The sequence below is a fragment of the Macrobrachium rosenbergii genome, chromosome 31 (assembly GCF_040412425.1).
Source record: "Macrobrachium rosenbergii isolate ZJJX-2024 chromosome 31, ASM4041242v1, whole genome shotgun sequence".
In the NCBI taxonomy this organism is placed as follows: Eukaryota; Metazoa; Arthropoda; class Malacostraca; order Decapoda; family Palaemonidae; genus Macrobrachium; species Macrobrachium rosenbergii.
Genome location: NC_089771.1, coordinates 28,645,384 through 28,655,264, shown reverse-complemented (window position 1 = coordinate 28,655,264; position 9,881 = coordinate 28,645,384). Strand labels below are relative to the sequence as shown.

Sequence of the window (9,881 nt, the reverse complement as noted above, 5' to 3'; positions counted from 1 at the left end):
CTCTTTCGTTAAGTAAAATGGAAGCTTTTATTTCAATTATAATCAAACGTTCTGGCGGATTTGGTGATACAGTAATGAATATAATATTAGGATTGAATGGGAACAACTATGCACGAGAACAAAAGCTAATTGTACATTCAATTCGTAGGCCTCCTATGATTACGTTAGGCCTATTGTGCGTTCATGAAAGTTTTTAAGTCATAATTAAAAGGCAATCAGTAAGAATAACATATATTATTCTAGAATTTGGGGTTATGAAAAGGGGGATTGATATTAGTGGCAGAGGTTAGTGAAGTTAGTTGAGAACGGTCCGTGGGGTTAGCAAATGACCAGTGAGGGTTCTCGGTGAGGATCGGTGAGGCTAATGACGTTTCAAAGCCTAACCCCACACGATTTATATGATTTTATATACTGTATATATATATATATATATATATATATATATATATATATATATATATGTGTGTGTGTGTATTTATATTTTTATTTTTTTGCTTTTCATTTAAATGAATTTTAGTTTTTCATTTTCCCGGTTTCATATTTTTCATTACGCAATTTATTTAGTTTTGGTTTATTTTCTCATTTTCCTTGCATATCTTTTATTAATTTTATTCTGCGATATTCTATTACTGTTTGAATTCATTTCTTTATGAAAATCGAGCATTTCTCTCTCTGAAATAACTTACCTACTTTCGGGTTTGAGAAGAGAGCTCTCCTAATATACAGTATATTGAGTTGTCCTGTCTGAATTAGATTGGTGCTCAAAGCCCTTTTTAATGTTAAAACTACTTTGCTGTCTCTAGGACTTCGGGAAGACTTCTACTTTCAAATATGAGAATTTTTCAAAAGAGTTTTTCAAACAGACATGACGTGTACCCATACCGGAAGTGTCTCTTATCCGCGACACCTTCGCAGTTGTTTGCAATGCAACATTTCAAAAATAGCACCGGAAGCTCTTCGGCGCAATCGAGTTTTCTGTACAGCCGCTACAGCGTATGATCAAGGCCACCGAAAGTAGATCTGTCTTGCGGTGATCTCGGGACAGCGTAGTGCCGTATGAGTAGCGACCCATGAAGCTTTCAGCCACCGCCCGGTGGTGGCCTATCCTATATCGTTGCCAGAAGCACGATTATGGCTAAATCTCTAACCTTAATAAAACAAACTATTGAGGCTAGAGGGCTGCAATTTGGTATGTTTAATGATTGGAGGGTGGATGATCAACATACCACTTGCAGGCATCTAGCCTCAGTAGTTTTTAAGATCTGAGGGCGACAAAAAAAGCGCGACAAAAAAAGTGCGACTGGACAGACAAAACCATCTCTCTAATAGTTTTACAGGAAAAAATTAAACACCTAAAATAATCATATTTTTTACCACTTCAACAGCAACGTGTTTCATGTCTAGAATATCGATATATAAAAAATGATTTAAAACTGAAACTTGACACTGAGTTCTAGAAAAAAATTTTTTACATTCAGGCGTAGCTCCGATATTTCTCAGTTGTAAACCTTGAAGGATTTTATTGTTTTTTATCAAGGTTGATATCTGAGATTATTAGCTTCAGTTCCAGTATATGATATTTTCCTCATGAGAAAAAAAAGGTCAGAGGAATTCTATTTGATACTGACACTTCGATGACTCCATTAACGAGGGCTCCATTTTAAGTGAGGGTGAAGGGGGTGGGGTGGAAAGGGTTCCAGGATTCCAGGATTTCAAGGGTACGAAGAGCAATAGGAATTCGATCAAAACATACTTGAGTTTCTCATTTGATGGCCAGCAATCGTTTTACCTTTTATCTGCAAGGATTTAGAAGTTCAGCCACTTTCAGTTTTCTGCAAACGAGAACTATTGTTCCGGCTTTGTCTGTTCGTCCGCACTTGATCCTGTCAGCACTTTTTTCTGTCAGCACTTTTTTCTGTCCGCCCTCAGATCTTAAAAACTACTGAGGCTAGACGGCTGCAAATTGGTATGTCGATCCCCCACCCTCCAGTCATCAAACGTAGCAAATTGCAGTCCTCTAGCCTTAGTAGTTTTCATTTGATTTATGGTTAAAGTTAGCCATAATCGTGCTTCTGGTAACGATATAGGATAGGCCACCACCGGACCGTGGTTAAAGTTTCATGGGCCGTGGCTTATACAGCATTATACCGAGACCACCGAAAGACAGGCCTATTTTCGGTGGCCTTGATTATACGCCGTAGCGGCTGCACAGAAAACTCGACAGCGCAGCGCCGAAGAAACTTCGGCGCATTTTTTACCAGTTTTCTTTTACGTTTAACACCTGCTTAGTTTTTCATCTGCCTGTCCTCAATTTCATCAATTTTTAATTTTACTCTTATTTTACTTTACTTTCTTCTCCCTTTCTTCTGCTCATATGACTTTACCTTGCTATTGTTATTACTAATGTTATTATTACAAGATACTCCGCAGCAGTTGTCCCTGAAACCTTATCAAAGCCGGTGCATGACGACAGGGTAAAAGCCATTAAAAGCTGATGGAATGTCCGGTTGAATCTGGGCCAGTAATGGACTGGTCCTCAATCATGTGTTTAATTCTGAGGGGATAGAAAAATCATGCGCCCTGTCAATTACAGTCTGTAACGTAACATTATGTAATTTCGCTGGTACAAATGACAGACGGGGCCGTGAAAGCGGTGAGGTTGTCTAGATCACAGGACGCGGTAAACAGAAAAAAGAATATTTTATTGATAAAAAGAATGGGATACGATAGACCCGCCTAACGAAAGAAAGATTATACGACCAAACGAAAGCTGAATAATAGAGAAAATGTCATAGCATGGTGATAATAAACAAAAGCAGAGACGGGATAAATACGGCAAATTATACAATAAACAGAAAAATAATACTGTTTGAGGAAAAAAGGACAGAATAACTTGACAGCCCCTCGAAAAAAAAAAATTATATTACACGGGGAAAACAGAAGAAAGGAGAAAATTCCGTAGCGTTATGATAACCAAAAAAGGCACCGAGACGAGCAAAATACAATACCTGATACAAGCTCTTCAACACTCCTGGAACAATGGCGATGAAAAATTGAACGTCTGATAAAGGTGACTGAAGGAGGCGGACGCGTATAGCTGCTAATAATTTACCTGTGAACAAAAAGAGAATAATGAATGAAAGCGTTGTAAGCCAACAACGTGAAACGCCTCTACGAGTTCCTGCTTTTACTAATAAATGACCCTCTTCGGGAAGGCTTTCCTTTCATTCCAGCTAATCTAAACTAAGTGCCGGAATTGCGATGCCTCTCTTGTCCGCTGATGCTGATGGCCAAAATAATGCCAGAAGAGTAAAGGGTAGATGAGGAGAGCAAAAGGGGAGTGAAAGAGGTGAAACCAATGTTGTGGACTTATGGGAAGAAATGTCTGTTGCTGTTTTAATAATAATACACACACACACACACACACACACACACACACACCCTCTCGAACAAACTTCCCTAAAAGAATGGCTGTCTGATGCCGTTGTTTATATTGCAATTTTTTCAGTCTCCCGAACAAAATGATATAGCAACTGTACAACTGCACAAAAAAGTAATAATAATAATAATAATAATAATAATAATAATAATAATAATAATAATAATAAATGAATGCAGTAAAACTGAAAAATCATTGATCAAATAGATAGAGAAACCTCTATACAAATTGAATGCAACTGATGCAGCTGTCACATCCAATACATAATGTTTTTAAAAGAGGACACCTAATAATAATAATAATAATAATAATAATAAGAATAATAATAATAATAATAATAATAATAATAACAAACTAGTAGATCCCATTTTCTCTACAGAAAATTATATGATCCTAGTTTTCTTCAGAAAATTGTATAAAGATTACATTTTCTTCAGAAAAATTGTATAAAGATCCCGTTTTCTTCAGAAAACTTGTATAAAGATCCCATTTTCTTCAGAAAAATTGTATAAAGATCTCATTTTCTTTAGAAAAATTGTATAAACATCCCATTTTCTTCAGAAAATTTGTACAAAGATCCCATTTTCTTCAGAAAAATTGTATAAAGATCCCGTTTCCTTCCTTCAGACAAAAGGGCATGAAGGCCTAAGGGAAGACGAGCCACTTAAAAGCAAACAACAAAGAAATCATTAGCAAACAAAGGGGCAGAAAAACACCCTGAAAATAACAAACAACCTAAATGGAGTGAGACGGAAATGCTTAAAAACATTTCCGGATTCCCCCCCTCTTACTAGACAACAAAGTTCTCGACCGCCATTTGCCATCATTAGGATCCGGGTTGCTCAATAGAGGCCTGAGAGGAAAGGAGTTTTTTTTTTCTCTTTTTTTTTTTTGTATTTCTTCTAGTTTGGATCAGATGGGCACTTTTTTTTTTTACTAAAGATCAGATACGTACTTTTTTCTCTCTACAGAGCTCCTATTTCTTCTTCTTTTAATAAATCGAATATGCATTCAACAACAAAAAGCAATACAATAATAATAATAATAACAATAATACACACACACACAATAATAATAATAATAATACAGGTTTTGTTAAACAAAATGGCAGTTTTCAACAATTATTTATAGTTTCAATACCACGCCTTCTTATTTTATAGTAACGCCACTTTCTTGTTTTAACACGGCGCAGCTGGAATGGTTGCAGTAGATTTTGATATCATATCCGTGGTTTAGTATGTGTAGAGAATGTGTAGAGAACCTCCTACACATCACTAAAACCACCGGATATGAATATCGGTCAATTGCTTAAACTATCTCCAGCGCAAGAAAAAGCAAATTGTTAAGACGAAGTGAGCGATTACTATATAAAATAAATGCTGTTGAAACTGCCATTTTGTTTAACAAAACGTTTAACAAAACCTGTATTAAAGAAGGTCTTTTTCCTAATAATAATAATAATAATAATAATAATAATAATAATAATAATAATAATAATAATAATAATAATAATAATAATACAAAGTACTGCAATTTGCCGTGTCATGAAGAAAGTGACCAATTTATTTACGATTTTTTTATTATTATTCTCTAATCGTAAACTAAAACATTTTAGGAAGGTTTATTACTGAAATAATTATGATATATATATATATATATATATATATATATATATATATATATATATATATGTGTATGTGTGTGTGTGTGTGTGTGTATGTGTGTGTGTGTGTGTACACGAAACAGCAAGATATGTGTACCTAGCACAACACAGAGTACTTAACTTTTTATTAGTTGTTTAATCAGAATGTATGCACATGACTGTCGTTAACGACTTTGAGTAGACAGACACGAACCATTTAAATCCATATATCTACAAGTGACTAATGTCCACTCAACATCAACCCAATAACTAAATATACAAAACAATTAGCGAGTCTGTTTCGTCTGGGAGGAAAGCAACAGTCAAACAGAAGTCGATAAGATTATGTCACAAGAATTTACCTCTCAATTCCAGTTTACCCAAGGAGGAATTGGAATAGTAATGCAGAAGAACCAGAAAGGAATTTACACCTGAATTCCAGTCCACCTAAGTAGGAATTGGAGTGGGGGTACAGAAGAACCAAAGAGGGGACAAGGAATTTACATCCTAATTCCAGTTTCCTACGTAGGAATTGGAAGGGGAATGCACAAAAGAACCAAAGAGGAAATAAATCCTATTCCCAGTAATTCTCCTCTGGAATGTTTACAGCAGTGCGGACAATTTATGGCCCTCTGCTAATAATAACTTAGAAGTTTTTCTCATAAGGTTCTCGATAATGTAGAAAATAGTTCCCAACCCAACAAGTGAGAAGACTGGAAGTTAAGATTAAAAGTTACTTTGAAAAAGTACTGTGCCGTGTGATAATTTGAGCTCTATTGCTTTTTTCATAATCTTTTTACTTGCTTCAACGATAATGATACGCTACTTTTTAATTCATTGATTAATGATTTGCTAAACCGAAAAATTTCTTTCAATGCATTATGACCGGAAGGGTAGTTTTTCCCTAGAAGTTTCCTGTATATTCCCATGAGCAACTTCCCGTATGAGGAAATAAAATATACAGTACTGCAAACGGCAAGTATTAAATATCCCCTCGAAGACGGAGATGAAATCAGATAACATTCAACGAAATGATGTAGAAATGAGACAAGAAAGAATAAATGAATAAAAACATGATGCTCTCTGGCTAATACCTCCGACATGCGACCTTTGAATCACTCTTTTTTTTTTATAATTCTTGTGATTCCTGCTTCATTCTTTTTACGTCATTTCTTTCAATCAATCATCATTTTAATTCCCCCCTGGGTGTGGACAAAGAAACTCCTTTTGATGTGCAATGATAAAGAATAATATAATCCTCTGGAAACAGGTGGTTTGCTGTCGACAAAGAATATCGTCGGCATTACCCCGGATTACGAGAGGGAGGGAAAGAGATGTGAATTATCTCGGGTTGAGAACAAAGGAACAAATCAATCGTTTTGTGACGAATCTCTGACGCTTATCTCTTTACTTCATTAGCTATTTGCATCAGCACTGAGACTGCTCTGTTCACGGATCGTATTTCTTTCCCTCCGCCACCAAACACAGGAATATTTCCCAGCTTCCTATAAACGTTTCATGCGGCTTCTTATGCTTAATTTATCCGTTCGTGTACACAGCCCGCGATTAAAAATTTAACGGCGCGGCGCCTAACATCAAATTTCCACGACAGTCCTAATAACCTACTCTTAATAAACTACTAATTTTCACGGTAATTAGTATCTGTAATATTCACGAGGAGTTTATAAAAGCTTATCCGGATGGACAATCCCAGGGCCTTGCTTCAGGGCATTCCGCCGTCAATGACGGAATTAGGCAATTAGCGAGCAAGTCATAATTTGGGGCGATTCGCGTCGCAAATACCCACGCATCAAGGAAATACATTCTCCGGCGCGGGTCCTCCGCCATAACTGATGATGTGTCGGGAGTTTCTGAAAGGTGGGAGGGGGGGGAGGGAGGAAGGAAATTGCTGCTCGTTCGGAGTGAGGTAACGGGGTGCAACATGCAACAGGAAGATTAAAATCGGGAGGTTTCTCTCTAATAAAGGGGATTTTCGGGGCTCTTCACTAAAACGCTGTACGTGCTTGACTGCCTTATTCTCGGAGGTGTTCGACACGGGCGCCATTTACACGCGAGCTAAGACGAGCGTTCTTGTCACTCTGATTAAGTCGGGCGGAATAACTTCTGTCAGGGAAGGTCGGAGCAGCCTAGGATCATACGCGCCAGAATTTTGACAGCTAAAATACACAGGAAGTTTTTAACAGAAATTCTTATTTTTTTAAAAAATTTTTAAAATTATGAATCAATGAATTATGGAATTTATGCTATAGAGCCATGCACTGGGGAACTTTCAGCCATTCAGCACTTGAGGAAGCGAAAAGGAGTTGGACTGGCTGGTCAGGAAAAAAAAAGGAACCATGAAATAAACTGGGGTCTAAAGGCGAAACTGGGAGAAAACAAGACAGTTTCACTGAGAAGTAATAGACAGAGAGGTTAGACAGGAAAGTGAAAGAAAGGACAGGAAGTAAAGTCAAAGAGCCAAAAGCGGCGCGGGAGGGAGGCAATTAAAAATATTTCCTTCAGTAATGCCCACAGTTCACCATTTAAGGTGCACTTACGGCAATAACACCATACGGGTAAATAAACATTTCACTGCAAAATATTATGTTTATAATAGAACTATGCGAAAATAATAATGAAGTTTAATGTTGCTTTGAGTGCTTGAGAAAGAAATTGGAAGATCCCTAAAAACATGAATTATAAAAATCATGGAAATTATGGCTATCTCCAATCCTCCATTTACTCTCTCCTTTCCCTCGTGAAATACTGTTCCATTTCTCAGTGGCCTGATTCAGAATGTTTCACATTCTTTTTTCTAAATATCCACAATCTTTTTTCGACCTTTACTTCACAAAACCAATTATCCATTTGCGCATTTTGTTGAAAAAAGAGACGATATAATGATATGCCTATTTACTGTCATAATACTAATTTCACGTTATTCTCGAAGAATAAGTTGTTACTGCAGTAATTACGATGTATACTTACGTATAACTGACTGAAAGTTCAGAAACTGTGTATAATTAAGACATAATCTGCAGTAATTGCATGCCACTTACGTGAAATATACGAAAGCTGACGTAATTATCCTGTTATTTGCTATTCAAAAGGATCTTGGAGCTTCACCGAAGGGCGTTTAAAAGCCATGGGGGTAAAGAATGTAGAATAAAAGACAAGGAATAAAAACGGTAAAATTAAAAACCAACAGATAAAAGAGTTAAAACAGAAACCAAGGAGAAAAACAAGTAAAATTAAGAACCAAAGGATAAAAAAGTTAAAATAAAAACCAAGGAATAAAAAGTGTCAAATTAAAAACCAAAGGTGAAACTAAAAACCCAGGGATAAAGAAGTTAAAATTTAAAAAAAACAAGAGATAAAAACGGTAATTTTAAAAACCAAGGGGTAAAAAGGGTAAAATTAAAAACCAAGGGATAAAAAGCGTAAAAGTAAAAACCATCAAATAAAAAAGGAAAAAAAATTAAAAACGTATAATTAAAAACCAAAGGATAACAGGGGGGGAAAAAGGGATAAAATAGGTAAAATTAAAAACCACCGGATAAAAAAGCTGAAATTAAAGAAACAATGATAAAACAGGTAAAATTAAAAACCAAGGGGATAAAAAAGGTGAAATAAAAAACACAAGAGATAAAAAAGGTCAAATTAAAAACCAAGCGGTAAAACAAAAAAGGTGAATAAAAACCAACGGATAAAAGAGCAAAAACCAAGGTAAAATGAAAAACCAAGGGATAAAAAGGGTAAAACAAAAAACCAATGGTATAAAAACGGTAAAATTAAAAACCAAGAGATAAAAGAGGGGCAAAAAATAATATTCCAGCCAGGTGCCCGCGGCTTGTGGGTCCGGTCTACCCACCCAGGGGGCCATAACGCAATTTGCCAATATTCCCTTTCTTTACAACCAGAATTTTTCAAAAGTCTTCTTTATTCTCCTTTACGATTTTTTATCTTTGTTTTTTCTTACTTCAAGATAAAATACATACAGTATATTTCTTATCCTTTACGATTTTTCATCTTTGGATATTGTGATTTCTTACTTACTTCAAGATAAAATACATAAGAATATTTATCACCCACGACAATATTTTTACCTTTGGATGTTGTTTCATTACTTATTTCAAGATGAAATACATACGATATATTTCTTAATGTATCTAAAGACTTTATATTAAAAATAATTGTTGCCCCTAAATGCACCAACAGGCATTTCCAGATTATCCTAATTAGCAGTTTACAATTACTATTACAAGAATGATGCGCAACTAATTAGAAAATGGAAATGGTAAAACTGAGATAAAAACAACATATATGAGATCCAACAAAATAAAAATATATAAAAGTTATATGAATAATTTGACTTCAAATATATGCCAAATTTTTATTCTTTTATGGCATCCATAAATTATTATATATTAACCGAAGGATAATGAGGATTTGATATAAAGGTTTCTTTGTTATGCAACATTGCCAAAAAGTGGCTGCGTCTTATGATATAAATTAGAGGCGTGTGTGGACAATGAAAGGTTCAGGTTAGACTTCATATTTTAAGCAATATTAGACTTTTTCCAGGTTGCGCAAAGACAAATGTACACGTTTATTCTCAGTACTTAAGAGTAAGGTTGACCCCGAAAAATCTAATAAAAGCATTATAAAGAATAATATTGAAATTAATATTGTATGTGTATATCTATATATATATATATATATACATATGTATGTATGTAAAATTCTGTATATATATATACACATATACATATGCATACATGTGTATATATATACACATAC

The 9,881-nt window shown here is 35.2% G+C and overlaps 1 long non-coding RNA gene across 1 annotated transcript in view; it reads right to left on the bottom strand.

Moving 5' to 3' along the window:
* Window positions 1-3,006: 3,006 nt before the first annotated feature.
* Window positions 3,007-9,881, bottom strand: part of LOC136855478 (uncharacterized) — a 208,332-nt gene continuing 201,457 nt past the window's right edge. The window contains exon 3 of the long non-coding RNA XR_010858044.1: window positions 3,007-3,112. This is a non-coding gene — a long non-coding RNA (uncharacterized lncRNA). The remainder of the gene's footprint in view (window positions 3,113-9,881) is intronic.